Source organism: Benincasa hispida, chromosome 8, assembly GCF_009727055.1.
Source record: "Benincasa hispida cultivar B227 chromosome 8, ASM972705v1, whole genome shotgun sequence".
Taxonomy (NCBI): domain Eukaryota; kingdom Viridiplantae; phylum Streptophyta; class Magnoliopsida; order Cucurbitales; family Cucurbitaceae; genus Benincasa; species Benincasa hispida.
In genome coordinates, this window is record NC_052356.1 from 54,307,915 (window position 1) to 54,323,744 (window position 15,830).

At 35.7% G+C, this 15,830-nt stretch overlaps 1 protein-coding gene and 1 pseudogene across 12 annotated transcripts in view; both read left to right on the top strand.

Annotated features, from left to right (window-relative positions):
• LOC120083855 (G-type lectin S-receptor-like serine/threonine-protein kinase SD1-13) overlaps positions 1 to 5,627 on the top strand; it is a 28,523-nt gene extending 22,896 nt beyond the window's left edge. Inside the window, exons 7-11 of one of the 12 annotated variants that reach the window (XM_039039745.1) lie at positions 3,193 to 3,289; positions 3,636 to 3,762; positions 4,150 to 4,218; positions 4,602 to 4,690; positions 5,367 to 5,627. The gene's annotated coding sequence lies outside the window, so the exon portion shown is untranslated. Of the gene's footprint in view, positions 1 to 2,128; positions 2,745 to 3,192; positions 3,290 to 3,530; positions 3,763 to 4,149; positions 4,219 to 4,601; positions 4,691 to 5,366 lie in introns of those variants that run through there. The other 11 variants (XM_039039746.1, XM_039039750.1, XM_039039751.1 and 8 more) reach the window with 11 other exon arrangements.
• The window catches only part of LOC120083856, a 29,741-nt pseudogene extending 17,545 nt beyond the window's left edge, over positions 1 to 12,196 (top strand).
• The last annotated feature ends 3,634 nt before the right edge of the window (positions 12,197 to 15,830 follow it).

Sequence of the window (15,830 nt, forward strand, 5' to 3'; positions counted from 1 at the left end):
AAACAAAGCAATGGCATGATGAGCGCATCAATGACCGGACATTCACCAAAGGTCAGCAAGTACTACTATTCAACGCACGTCTACGACTGTTCCTTGGGAAGCTGAAATCTCGTTGGTTGAAACCATTCCGGATCAAGACCATCTTTCCCCACGGTGTAGTGGAGTTAACAACTTTGGATGGGAGCAGCACATTCAAAGTTAATGGTCAGTGGATCAAACCGTATTATGGGGGTGACTTCGGTCGGCATATGGTCACCATTGATTTGGGCAAGTAGGATTAAAATGCCCACAGGGAAAGCGATTGCGGTAACTATGAGAAATTATTTCATGTCGGCTTTCCCATTTATGTTTACTTGCTTTCCTTACAGCTTTCTGTTATCACTTGTTTTATGTTGTAATTGTTATTTTTTAGAAGTAGTCAGTAATGCTTTAGAAGTTTCATGTTGCATATGTTTCGTTACATAGTGCTAGGTACATGTCTTTGCGAATGATGGATAAAGTAATCTTGTCAACTTGAGTTAGGAAGAGAGAAAATTAAACTGGTACATAACGAAAGGATGGGTGTAGTAAGGAGAAAGAAAAAAAAAAGAAGATATGCATATAATACACTCAAATACATTGCGATGAGGGGTGTATTACGCACATATGAGTTCTTTGCCCTACCTTAATTAAATGCACTATGTTGAGGTATCCTCCATATTTATTTAAATAAGGGGTGTGTTGCGGGGATGCATGCATGTTGCCCGTCCTCAGCAAAAATGTACATGCGTCTATTGGAAGCATACTAAGAACTGCATTTCATGCACCCGTTCGAATCAAATCGTGTAACTTAACAAAAATTCTTTGACTCATGTACAGGCATAGAAAAAAATTCTTTTGTGATCATTTGTAATTATTATCATACTTTGTTAATATCCAATACAATCAAAGTACATAATTCTCTCTACTTTTTGCCTGTGTCTCTCTCTTTATCTTCCTTTGTTAATCTGTGCTTTATTTTTACTCTTGTATTTTTATGATCTTTATTGCATTGCTATGATGTGTTATATGTGAAACTTAGAAACATTTCCCATACTTAGTAAATTCTGACTAACACTTAGTTAACTCTTAGTTTAGCAGTACTTTACCTTTTATTTTTCAAAGTCCTGCTCAAACCTTCTTTTTGAAATTTTCTTCTAAGTGTTTGTCTAGTCTATCCAAACAACGCAATGAGAACCTTGCTCATCCTTAAATTTGGGGGTGAGGAAGGTCTGAGCAGATGAACTCAGAAGTATGCAGTATTCAAGAAAATGCGTCTTTGTGTATAGCATTTATAAAAAGAAAAAAAAATGCAAAACTTCAATGTCAGCGCAAGGGAAATTTCAAAAAATGTTCCCAACCTGATAAGAGTTTAGTTGTGAAAGGAGCCCGCTCGTAGTTGGATGTTTGTATGACACCCGTAGGAACAAACCAAAACGAAGGTGGGTTACCAGAATAATGTAGTGTAAACTAAAAAGAGAAAAAGAATGCAAGGGACAACTCCTCTGAATATCATGAGTTAAAGTTGTAACTGGCACATCACCGTAGTTGGATATTTGCATGACACCCGTGGGGATAAGTCAAAACGAAGAGTGTAGCCATGACCAACTATCCCTAGGTGAATAAATGACGCAAAGTTTTGCTCACAGGATATAGATGCATCAAGTCGTTTTGACAAAGAAGAGATAAACATTCTATCTTGAAAACTAGAAAAGTTTCTTTGAGTAGGATTTTGTTACATAGAAGAATAAAGTAAGGCTTGCTAAGAATTAGCAAGGATGGAAGGGAAATGCGATGTTAGGGAATGTGCCTAAGTGTAACATTCGGAGCAACCAAATTTTTTGCAAGAATATAGGATAGGATTGGAGCATGATTTCCTTAGCAGAAGATATGATTGAGGACAAACATATATCTAAATTTCGGGGTGTGATAACTTGTAGAAATACAAGTTATTTATGCCATCTTATCTAGATATTGCGGCCAAAAGTTAGTAATTATGCGCCAAATGTGTGAAAATTAACTTAGTATGACAATAATTATAAATGTTTGCAATAACACCCACTAATGCCAAAAAGATGGAGGACACGCCAAACTTTATTCTGTTTTGCAGGAAGACCAAGGCACCGCTTGCGCTCAAGGCTCATGAGAAACTAATCAACGCATCTCTATCACAATTGCGCCTATCAATGAACCTTGAAGAGACAATCACCAAAGTAACAACGCAATGCGATAGTCGATCCAGAGCTATGTTTCGACCGCATGCGGTAATAAAAACAAACACCGCATGCGAATCTATGATCGAAAGATGCAACTGAGCAACGTGAGAGCGGGAGATTGAGACGCGTGTACAACTAACGGTTGTGCAGAATTGGCGATCTGATTTCATAATCTATGATCGAAAGATGCAACTGAAATGAATTGATGCTTATCTTATATATTGTTTGTATGCCAGTGAGTCGTCCGTTAGTATGATATTTTCTTATATCCATTTTTTTACTACTTGTCTCTGCTAGTGAGTCCGTTAGTATGAGAATCGGTTACCTCATTGTATTGTTTGATTGAAATGAATTGATACCTAATTAAGTTCATTGTTGTTTATTTTACTGCTTCTACTGAACAAATTGGGGTTCAATTTGAAAAATGGAGTGACCCATTCCAGTACTCTTGTTGTTGTATTTTTACTTGTACATGGTGGAAACAATATTATATAGTTAAAATTTAGTATCTATGGTTTGTAATTAGAACTTAATCCCAATAATTTAGATGCTTGAATTTCTACAATTGATGCAGCGCTCGAGTTTCTTCACATAATTTATGTAAATAACTCGGAAGGTAGAGATGTAGCCAATTTTGCTATTAAATTTTCGTGAATAATGCTTGAACCTTTTGCTAAATTTTTGTGGATTCACCTAACCAAGAAAACAGGATTTCACAATTTTGTCAATAAGCTTTTGGAACGTTTACTGCAATTATTGTGTGATATAAGCCTTAAAGCTGATGCATGTAAGCATTGTTGGACAAGAACATTGATGAAGTTACTTGAAGAAGTTCTATCTCATGCTTTTTTTCATACTGTGCATATCCCATGCAGTAAACTTTCAGAACCTAAAACTCAAATGTTGTATGATTTAAGATTGTACTCATACTTTTGTTATTGTGTTGTTGTTTTCAAAGAACAAAGAGGCAAAATTTAATTTCGTATTAGAGAAATATCTTTTTCCAAATACTATAGGTCTTGAAGAACATCGCTCGGAGAAGAACAAATGCTTAGGTGTGTAAATCCTAAATTTTATTGTGTAAATCTTGATCTATTGATTGATTATTAGATGTGTAAATCAAAGAATCTATTGATTGATTGTTGATTGTTATTGAGAAGAAAGACCTAAATTTTGTTATATGTAAATCCTAAATTTTGGTATGTTGAACTCTCTCTCTAACCCACGAAAAAGTTGATCCACCGCCTGAAGTTCCGATCTTTCTTTCTCTTTCTCTCACTCTCACCAATCTACAAGCCATACGCCAGATCTAGCCGTTGTGCAGCTCATGTTCATAAATTGAGTTTGTCCATGCCTGAAGTTCATGTTCATTAACAAATCTTGTTTTGACGGAAAAATCAGAGAGTAAATTTTTCTGGAGGAAGAAAGAAGAGAGATCGAAATGGTGTCCTTTTTGCAGTCCTTCATTGACCCAAAGAAGAAGATTGGGGATTCATCGCCAGATCGACCCAATGCCTCCATAATTATGGTAATTGAAACCCTAATCGTTTCTCTTTCTATGGAGTTGATTTCGAATTTTGTTCCGTGGAGATGGATTTTGGGTTGTGTCACTAGGTTAGGTCTTCGATTTAATCTGTATGATCCATATTATGATATTGATGTGAAGAAGGCTTTGAATCGACTCCTCAGGGAGGTTGTTGATACGAGCAATCAGCATTTGAAGCGGGCCATGAACCTTTCCATGAAGCATCAGTACCTTCTTGATGATCTTCAAGTTTTTTCCAACTATAGATGTTTATCTCTTCCTTAGATCTCTTCCTTAGATTGCCCTATGACTAATACCTTAGTTCGGTAGTTTTATGCTTTAACTTTAGGGAGCTTCAATTTCAACTCTCTGCTGGTTTTTTTTCCCCAGTGCTGTTGCTTGGTGTGTCAAGCTGAATGCTATTGCCTGTGCATCTGAGACATGTGCGAGAATTCCAAGGTTAACAATCGTTTATTTTTTTTTATCATCTTTTGGATTAGTCATGTGGGTTTGTGGTTTCATTTCGAAGGAAGTTACGATGAAATAAATCATATACCATCTTGAACTATTTGAATTTTTAGAAACTTTTTGCTCTGTATATGCCAAGAATTGAAGGAATTTAGTTGTACAATTAAAGCTCATCTTACGGCTACGCTTATTTATGTTAGAATCCCTGCGAATCCATGCCAAATGATTTTCCCCTTCTCTAGGCACGGTGTCTAATATATGCTCCAATTAGAGAACTTTCTAATGTTGTTACCCTCTGATGAAACCTTCTTTATGATATTTGCTTTGTAACATTTGTCTGCTAAATGTTCATCATCGTTTTTATCTTTTTCTAGTTCCAATGCAAACCCACCATTTTGGATCCCCATTCACATTGTGATTCCAGAGCGACCGACAGAGTGTGTCGTGTTTAACGTCATTGTAGGTATGCTCTGTTATATACCTCAGCGTTCTATTACTCTTTAACTTTATGGTGATATTTTACTGGTGGATTCAAGCATGGAGATTTTAGTATGTCATTTTGTAAAGCTGGGGAACCTATAAGCCTAGAATTTTGGGTGTAACCACTGTTGAGTCGTTTTTGTTTTATTAGTATTCTTTTTCTTTGTTATCTTGCAGGTGTTAGTTTTATTTTTGTTTCAGATCTTGGATTCTTTAATTTATTTTTGCTACTTATTTGGGTAGGTAGGCAGTTAGTTTGGGCCTTTCTCTATTCATAAGATTTTTATTTTTGCTACTTATTTGCTTTTAGTTACATACAATTTGAGTCTAATTCGTCTTTGGAATCTTGTTTAGATAATCTAAGATTGACCCTCGATAGCATCTTTTAGTTGGAGATGTTTTTTGTGGTTTCATTTGATTGAAGTCTTGTATCCATTGGTGTGCTTTTTAGATGCTTGAAGTTTTGGTGTTGCTTTAAGGGGCTTTTTACTTTTTAGTTATATGGATAATGTAAAACTTTTTAGTTGAATATGCTAGCCTCGTACGTAAATTATTTATTTTTTATATAGTACTAGCTTTAATTTAATAAATGGACGTAAACTTATGTTGAATTTATCTTCTTTTTTTTTATTTCCTTTTTTTTTTGTTCAATACAAAAGATGTATATACGCAAGGAGAGATCGACGTAATTCGGACCCAATGGGCAAGTTTTGTTGGCCGATTTGTGTAAGGATATAATTCTTGTTTTTTGTCTCAATAAAATGTAAATGCTAGCTTAGAATGAATGTAAATGTAATGGATTGGAAGGAAAATATTGATGGGCTTGCCATGCAAATATTCTTGTTCTGGTATTGTTTTGCAAATTTTGGTGGATAAATTCATAGGTGGAAGACAAATATTGATGGTCTCGCCATGCAAAATTTTCTATACTTTTTAATATAAAACACAGACATTTCCTGACCCAACATGAGACATATAATGTTGTTTTTAACTTATTTGACCAAAAAAATGGATTTGGCAATGGAATTTAAAAAAAAAAAAAAAGGACAGATTCGGGCTTCAATGTCAGTTAAGAATTAAAAAAAAAACAGGCTTAAAAACCTTTAATCACTAAAGACCTTTAATGTCGGTTGCAACCAACATTAAAGACCTTCAATGACGGTTGCAACCGACATTGAAGGCTGTGTTATTGGTGTTATTGAAGCCATTTAATGTCGGTTTTAAATCGACATTAAAGACAACCGACATTAAAGGCAACCGACATTAAAGGGATTTAATAACACTATCTTTAATGTCGTTTTAAAACCGACATTGAAGCCCAAATTTCTTCTAGTGATCAGACCATTTGTTGCCCTTTACAATGCTTGTAACACCTACAAAGCAGACCACACTCGTAGCGTCACTAGGATAAGGTTTCCCTCCTTTATCCATATACTACAGACCATTTAGGTTATCACATAAAGCACGATCCACTTGTATGTCTTAACATACATGCTTAAGTTACAACGATAACCAGGGATCTTAGTGTATTATATGAGCATGCTTTATTTATAGCCAACATTAATGAATTAGAATGCTTATTGATCCTTGTTGCTTTCATTGCATGCTGATATACTCCTTCAGTTGGTATCAGAGCATCATTTAAGTATTCAATTTGCTTTAGTTTTGGTGTGGTGGATGTTTTTCATGAGTTATATGAAAATGATGAATTGATATGGTTTTCTTAGTTTTGGCATTTAATTTCTCTTTAATTCTTTGTTTAAATTTGTAATTGGCTCTTTTTTTTATGAGCTTATATGTGTGATTAAGAGTCTGTAATTTATTTGGAGTCATTGGAGTTGAAATTAAGTTGTAATCAAAGAAAGAAGTGAAGAATGTCGAGCAGCAAGAACCAGTTCCTCAGCATCTGCTCAAATCTCATTGTTCAAAGCTAGTGAGATTGCCCTTGAGCGAGAGCGAGATTTCCATTTGAAGTTCAAGCGAAAGTGAGATTTTCACAATTCCAGCGAGATTCCATGTCAAAGCTAGCAAGATTTCCCTTGAGCGAGAGCGGGATTTTCACAATTCCAGCGAGATTCCATTTACAAGCAGCGATATTTCAAGTTTCAAGTGAGATTCTGATGGAATTTTCGAGTGAGATTTTGAATCAAGTTTGAGCGAGATTTCTAGTTCGAGCGAGAGATTAAGTTCGAGTGAGATTTTGAATCGAGTTCGAGCGAGATTTTGAGCAATGAGCGAGCGATCGAGTTTGAGCGAGATTTTTTAACCGGTTTGACGAGTTTGACCCATTAACTGAACAAGAACCATTGAGGATTAACCAGTTTGACCGATTTTCTTCAAATTTGACCCGGTTCACCTTCAAAAGTGTTTTGATTGGTCCGGTTCTGGTGGTTCACATTCGGTTCAAGCTGTTTAGGTCTAGTTTAGAGCAGTTCGAGCGGTCCAGAAGCGGTATGGAGCCATTTCTTGCAGTTTTGTATTTGTTAGGCCTTTGTTTGCTTGTTTATGCCGAAACTAAAACCTTATTAGAATGTGTTTAATTATTTATGCATGTGATGTATGTTATAATTAAATCAATCTGTATGTGCATACAGTATGCCATGTAGATTTAAAATCCCACTATAGGAAGCATGTTACATGTATTATGTTTATGTTATAATATATAGAATGCATATTTAGGGTTTCTGTTATTTAATATAACTGTTATATTAAATTTGAATATCTTTGATGCATGTTGTGGATGTAAAAACATGTCTAATTTTTATAAGTTGTTATAAAATTGAGTTTAGACATTAAAATTCATAACGAAATAAGTTGCATGCTCACGTAAGTTAATCACCAATTTTAATAAGTTAAAATAGGTCGACATCTTGTAAATTCTGGTTATAAACTCAACCGGTAGATAATCATATCTAAGAATGGAAGTGCTTAAGTTGACGGTCTATGGAACACCTCCTACTTGGGGATTATGGCTGAATAATTGAGTGTTGTTAACCGATTTTTATAAGCGTACATGAGCGGTGTGAGGTAATAAAACGGTTTATCACCTAGACATTGTAGGTTAAAATCTAATTATAAGCATTATACTTGGATAAACCACTTAGACTTAGGGTTGTTTTAACTAGCCAAAAAGAACCTAAGTATATTTTTACGCATATTAATAGAACACTTCAATGAGAGTTTAATAACTTATATATGATAAAGTTATTAGATCACTTCAATGGGAGATTAATAACATATACGATGCGTTATTTTTAGCTCTCACGTCCCTAAGAATTCACAATCAAGATTTAAGCGGTACTTCATGTCACCCTGGAAGTGACCTTCATTCGGAAAGTATTTTCAGAAATCAAGATTCTGGTGAATAAGGGGAAGTCATTCAAACACAAATCAAATATATGATACATAGATCTTAACTTCCACATCTCTACATAGTTCACACCGTGAGATTCATATGACGCTTCGTGACACCCTGGAAGTGACCTCCATTCGGAAAGTGTTTGTATGAGTCAAGAACAAGGTGAACAGGGGAAGTAGTTCATAGTAAGTGGGTGAAAGATTTGTGTCAACATGTCCTGCTGTCTCTTTCGTTAGTTTGGAGCGTGAGATTCCTATGTTGCACCTACTGTTTTGCTTTAGGCGGCCCTTGCTAGTCGTTTAACGATGGTTATCTCCACAGAGGGTTGTAACATAGGATTCAGAACAACTCAAACTCCAAAAATGGATAGGATTTCTTAGGTCGATTCCCAACCTTGACTCTCCATTTCGATAGCATAGTTGGGGCTGACCTCTGACGTCTGAAAATGGAGGGTTACACTTACAGAATTACTAAAATGTTAGTAATTTCTGACCGAATAAATAATGGTTATGGGTACATTATTACTTGTTTAGCTAAAACTTAATTATGGATTTAGTTGCAATTTTCTAATTAGAATTTGTTTAAAATTTTTCAGCATGTCGAATTCTTCTAGAATACTCACTTCTGAATTAGTTAACGGTAAAATCAAATCAACAAACAAATTACTAGCAGTTGATAACACCAAAAGAGTTTTAACAGAGGATTGTCCTCTATATCCCAACTCATCTAAAATTTTGAATAATATAGAAGAATGCAAAATTCAAACAACAAGATAAATATGATTTACTTGTTATCGAAGCATGTTTAGTGGAAAACGATAAAACCTAGATAATTGATTCAGGTGCTGCTAATCACGTCTGTACTTTCTCACAGGAGACAAGTTTCAGGAGACAGTTGACAGAAGGCGAAACAATCTTTAATGTAAGGACCGGGGAGGTTGTTTCAGCTAAAGTAGTGGAAGATATGAAGTTATTTATAGAAGATAAGTACATTTATCTGAAAAATGCTTATTACATTTCTTCCATGAAAAGGAATCTAATATCTATCTCTTGTTTGCTAGAAAAAAATTATAAAGTTTTTTTTTTTTAAATGAAGTGTTCATCAATACAAGAAATAAACAAATTTGTTCTGTAAAATTAGAAAATAACTTATATTTGTTAAAACCGACTGAGGTTAAAGCCGTTTTGAACAATGAGATGTTTAAAACCGCTGGGACTCATAAGAAAAGAAAAGTTTCTCCAAATGTCTATCTTTAGCACTTGAGACTGGGTCACATAAATCTCAATAGGATTGAGTGACTGGTTAAGAACAGTAATCTAAATAAGTTAGAAGACAGTTCATTACCACATTGTGAATCCTATCTTGAGGGTAAAATGACTAAAAAATCTTTTTCTGAAAAAGGTCTTAGACCCAAAGAACCATTGGAGCTGGTACATTCAGACCTTTGTGGTCTTATGAATGTTAGAGTTAGAGGAGAGTATGAATATTTTGAACATGGTTCCCTCGAAAAGTAATTTTGAAATACCTTAGAGCTCTGGAGAGGACGTAAAGGAAATTTACGTCACTTCAGAATTTGGGCTTGCCCAGCACATGTATGAGTGCAAAATCCTAAAATGTTGGAACGTTGTTCAAAAGTATGCTTATTTGTAGGCTACCTAAAAGAAACGAAAGGTGGTTTCTTTTACGATTCTCAGGAAGACAAGGTATTTGTATCGATAAATGCAACCTTCCTAGAAGAAAACCACATGAAGAATCATCAACCTCGCAGTAAGTTAGTAATAGAGGAAATGTCTAGAGAAACAAAAAATACATCAACAAGAGTTGTTGACAGAGCACATCCATCGACAAAAATTATTGATGAAACTAGTATTTCACATCATTCTCAAGAGTTGAGAATGCCTCGTCGCAGTGGGAGGGTTGTACAATAGCCTGACTGGTACATGGGTTTAACTGAAACTCAAGTCATCATACCAGATGATGGCTTAGAGGATCCATTGTCTTTCAAACAAGCAATGAATGATGTGGATAAAGACAAATGGATTAAAGCTATGGACCTTGAAATGGAATCTATGTATTTCAATTCTGCCTGGGATCTTGTAGATCAACCTGAAGGGGTAAAACCCATCGATTGCAAATGGATTTACAAGAGGAAACGAGACCAAGCTGGTAAGGTACAAACCTACAAAGAAGGACTTGTGGCAAAAGGGTTTACCCAAAGAGATGGGGTAGACTATGAAAAAACCTTCTCTCCGGTTGCCATGATAAATTCAATTAGAATACTCTTGTCCATAGCTACATTTTATGATTATGAATTATGGCAAATGGATGTCAAGAAAACTTTTGTGTATGACTATCTTAAAGACAGTATCTAAATGTCTCAACCAAAAGGGTTTATTGAACAGAGTCAAGAGTAAAAGATTTGCAAACTTACACTACAAGAATTTTGGGCTTTAATGTCGATTGAAAAAAGTGAAATTGGATGTATAATGTCGGTTCATTCCTTTTCTAAACCCTATTTTCCCCATCATCCATCTCCTCGCTCCCTGGACCTCGCCGCTCACCATAGCTCGACACCATCTCGCCACCTCCTCGCCACACCTTAGATCTAGTCGTGGAAGATTTGTCGTTCTTCACGTGTAGCCATAGTAGAACTAGTTGTCTTCTTCTAGGAGATCCACCATCCATTCCGTGGAAGCCCAACCGTTCGTTCCGTTGTTGAAGGTACAAGCCCAGCCCTCCATTCAGTTGAAGTTGAGCCATCAAAGGTACAAGTCGATCGTTGTAGCTCAGATCCCTTTCGTCGTAGCCCAGTCGGTCATTGTGGCTCAGATCCTTGTTCTTCCAACTCATAACTATTTCAATCTTCGATCTCTGGGTTAGATCCGTTCAAAGGTGAAATTTTCTTTGTCCCCACTCCATATTTCAATCTGAGTACTAGCATTCCAAATGTTTAACGCATATTATTATCTGTTTTTTTGTTGCTTAAATTTATATGTTTGAAGGGCACTGGTTAATGGTTTTTATTTGTATGTTATTGCGAATGTTTAGGAGTGAAGCTTGAGGGTTTTTTTTTCTGTTGGGTTTCCACTATTGCGGAAACAAATATTTGACAGAGAAGTTGGGGAATTTTAATGGTGAACAATGTATTTTCACACAAATTACAAGTTATGGACAAGCACTTGAGCATTTTGGCAAAGCAACATATTGAGACACGTTTTGTAAAAATTAATGTTGAGAAAAGTCCTGGCTGAGAAGTTGAAGATCATTGTTCTTCCAACCCTTGCTCTGATCAAGAATGCAAAAGTAGATGACTATGTGGTATGTCTTTTATGATAATACACCATTGATTACTGAATTATGGTTGTTTTTATTAACATTACCTTTCTCTAATGTGAATCTATCAGGTAGGATTTGATGAGCTTGGTGGAACTGACGAATTCAGCACAGAGGAATTGGAAGATAGATTGGCAAAATGTCAAGTCATCTTCCATGAAGGTGAATCATCCATAAATGCTTCAAAATCTAGTGCACAGACCAGGAGAAGTGTACGACAAAGTACGAGATCAGACTCATTAGATTCAGAATAAGTTAACATTTCAGGTGTCTCGCTTACTGGTATCTCGCTCTCGCTCTCGCACTCGCACATACCCCCGCTCTCGCTCTTGCACATAAAGTTCCCTCTCTTGCTCTCGCTCTCGCACATACCCCCGCTCTCGCTTTCGCACATAAAGTCCCCTCTCGCTCTCGCTCTCCACTCGCTCTTTTGTGGCTTGTGTTTTTTGTATGCTATTCTTTGGTTCTTTCTCAATAAAAGTTGTTGTTTCTATTAAAAAGAAAAAGAAAAAATTCCTCTACCCGTTGTAGGACTCAAAAGCCATATACAAGGCATTTCAGTGTAATTCTTTTTTGATATGTGCTTTGGAAACTGAAGTTTGTGCTCAAAAGCTAGGATTCTCCAGACAGTATCTGTTGTTAGCTGGAAAAAGCAATTACTTAACTAGTTCTTTATTGTAGTGTTTCAAGGAGATGGGAAATGCTTAAGCAGGGGCTCTGGAATATGGTTAATTTGTGTCAAACTGTGAATAATGTGACAAAATGCCTACTTGTTCATTGAGTTTTTTCCTTACATTTTGTCAGTTATTGCGGGAGCTTAAAAAGGGTCGTGCATTTGATGGATGGACTGGGGGAAATTTAACTTTTGCTCCGACCTATAAATACAAGAACAATTCAGAGAAGTATTACGGCGAAGATCCAAAAGTTGGAAGGCGTACTCCAGAATGGTAAGCTTTTATTATTGCAGTACATGTTGATTTCGACATCTGATTTTATTTAGATGTAGATGGTCATTTTTATACAATCTAAAATTGCATTGATATCCATTTTTTGTGTAACTTTTATTCTCTGGATATCCTCAGTTAAAATACATGTATTTGTTGAAAGGGCAAGGATTAGACTGTATCAAATCCCATTCTGCCCCTTTTCATTATTAAAAAGAATAAACATAACTTTTATTAAAAAATAATCTGCCCAATTTGGGCTGCACAAAGATGAGTGCAGCTCAAAGCGCACTCAAGTTTTTTTTCTTGTCGAAATATGTTGTACTGATTTAAAATATACAAATTTAACCTTTGAATTTTCACAAACTAGGAAGATAGATCTATGCACCCCCAGGAAAGTTTTAAATGCTGCTTGTATGCTTGCTGCATTTTCAGGTGCGACTGTATACTTTCATACGAAAAGGGATTGAAATTTTCAAGTGTGAATGTTCATGCTGCATCATCCATCTTTATAAAAAAAAAAAAAAAAAAAAAAATTTAAAAAAATTGGTGGACGCATTTAGAACTCCACCTTGCAAGTTCCTTCAAACAACCTTAATGTTTGCATATATTTTCATTGTTTTATTTGGTCTGATTTAAAACGGAAGAATTGATGATTTAATTGTGAAAATGTCAGTCGGAAGNATTGTTTTATTTGGTCTGATTTAAAACGGAAGAATTGATGATTTAATTGTGAAAATGTCAGTCGGAAGATGACGGTCATGGAGGGAGGAGGAGGAAGGGGCTGAAGGAGCCCCAGGCAGTGTCAACCACAATGCCAGGCGGTTATTCGTCGGCCCAGTACGGTGGGCAGCATGAGAAGAAGGGAATAATAGAGAAGATCAAGGAGAAGCTGCAGGGACATCACTGAGGACTTGCACTCCTCATGTTTGTGTATACTAATAAAGTAGAGTTACTACTGTGAATTTTAGAAAGGAATGGACTAAATAATTTGGTGGTTATGGTTATGTGTGTTCGTGTTATGTAATTTCTGGGTTGTGAGGTATAAAGTATTTTTATTATTACTGTCTTCATCTGTGTGTGTACATTTATTTTGTTTATTTGGTTACTTTTATTTTTAGGGGGAAAAAGAAGAACCTGGTGATGTGTCAGTTTTATTTACTGCACCTTGACATCTCTTTTTCTTTTGCTATTAATGACATTATGCTTTTAATGTCGGTTGCAACCAACAGGCTTTAATTACTAAAGACTTTTAATGTCGGTTACAACCGACATTAAAGGTTGTGTTATTGAAGCCCTTTAATGTCGGTTTAAAACCGACATTAAAGCCCAAATTTCTTCTAGTGTTAATCAATCCATTTACAAGTTGAAACAAGCATCTAGATCCTGGAATATGAGATTTGACACTACGATCAAATGTTATGGCTTTGAAGAAAACGTTGATGAACCTTAGTATACAAGAAATCGTTAACAAAACTATCGCTTTTCTGGTGTTATATGTTGACGATATTCTACTCATTGGAAATGAAGTATAATTTCTAGCTGACGTTAAGAGATGGCTAGCTACGTAATTCCAAATGAAAGATTTGAGAGAAGCACAGTATGTTCTTGGGATCCAAATAGTTCAGAATTTTAAGAATAGAACATTCGCATTGTCTCAAGCATCTTATATAGACAAGATATTATCTAGGTATAAAATGCAAAATTTCAAGAAAGGAACGTTGCCTTTCAGACATGGAATTCATCTGTCTAAGGAACAAAGTCCTAAGACACTTCAAGAGGTTGAGGATATGAAATAAATTCCATATGCATCATCAGTAGGGAGTTTAATGTATGTAATGTTATGTACTCGTTTCGATATATACTATGTCATTGGAATAGTCAGCAGATTTCAGTCCAATCCTGGACTGCCGTTATGTAATGTATGTAATGTTACATATACTATGTAATGTATGTAATGTATGTAATGTATGTAATGTTATGTACTCTTCTCGATATATACTTTGTCATTGGAATAGTCAGCAGATCATTGGACTGCCGTTAAGAACATTCTCGAGTATTTCCGAAGAACGAGAGATTATATGCTCATGTATAGTGCTGAGGATCTGATCCTTACTGAATACACTGATTCTGACTTCCATTTGATATTAATTCTAGGAAATCAACTTCCGGGTTAGTATTCACTCTGAATGGAGGATTTGTTATGTAGAGAAGCATTAAGCAGAGTCGTATTACTGACTCCATAATGGAAGCTGAGTATGTAGCTACAAGTGAAGCAGCAAAAGAAGCAGTATGACTCAGAAAGTTCCTGACTGACTTGGAAGTAGTTCCTAATACGCACCTGCCTGTCACCCTCTATTGTGACAATAGTGGAGCAGTTGCAAATTCAAAGGAACCTCGAAGCGACAAAAGAGGAAAACATATCGAGTGGAAGTACCATCTCATCATAGAGATTGTACACAGAGGAGATGTGATCGTCAAGTACATAGCCTCACAAGACAACTTAGCTGATCCATTTACAAAGGCCTTTTCAGCTAAAGTGTTCGAGAGTCATCTAGTAGGACTAGTTCTACGAGATATTTATCACTAGGGCAAGTGGGAGAATTTATGGGTATCTAATGCCCTAGTTTATTGTATCTATACTTTTTATTCTCTTAGTGTAACTCAACATTGTATATATTTGTATATATTGATCCACTGGAGTTTTAGTCCAAGTGAGTATTGTTGGATTTTATGTCCTAAAACTCACAATTTGTAAAAGATAAACATATTCTATAGTCAATAAACTTATTATTGATTCTATAAATTGCATATCTAAAAGTCTAAATCCAATAAATTAAGATTCATTGCTATTATATGAATACTTGAACTTTATGTAGAGACATAGAGATGGATCAAGTTTGAGTAAATAGCCAAAACGGTGTATAGTACATGATTAAGGTTGGGTACCTTATTCTGATAACATTATTGGATGCAGCCTACTCTGTAGCTGTTACAAGTTGTTGTAAAGTTACTACAAACGAAGTGATCCAGATGCATTCATGCATTAACATGAGGAGTAGGGGCATTCTATGCAACGAGTTTGCATAAGATCGGACCAAGAAATAAGTCACTCTTACTTTATAATGTTGTTTACTGTATAAGACTGACTATTTCACTTAGATGGCCTAGGTAACTCGATCTTAATCCTAAGCTAACTACGAACTCCTTTTTATTCGAGATTATCCTTAGATTTTCATAGGTGAGGGTTGGCTCAACAGCGCCGACTCAATAAGCCTCCCATTTCAGGGGTAAGATCGGGTAAATAGCTGGGACATAGGGTACAAGACAGAATTCATGTCTACCCGATTTAGGGATAGGAGAAAGATTGTTCTCTTCTGAATCCAGGTCTTGAACAAGGGGTACAACCCTCTCACTGAGCTGAGATGAATCTGGTTTAGTGATTGGATCACAAACCAATTGTTCGTTAGAGGATCAATAGGAACTTA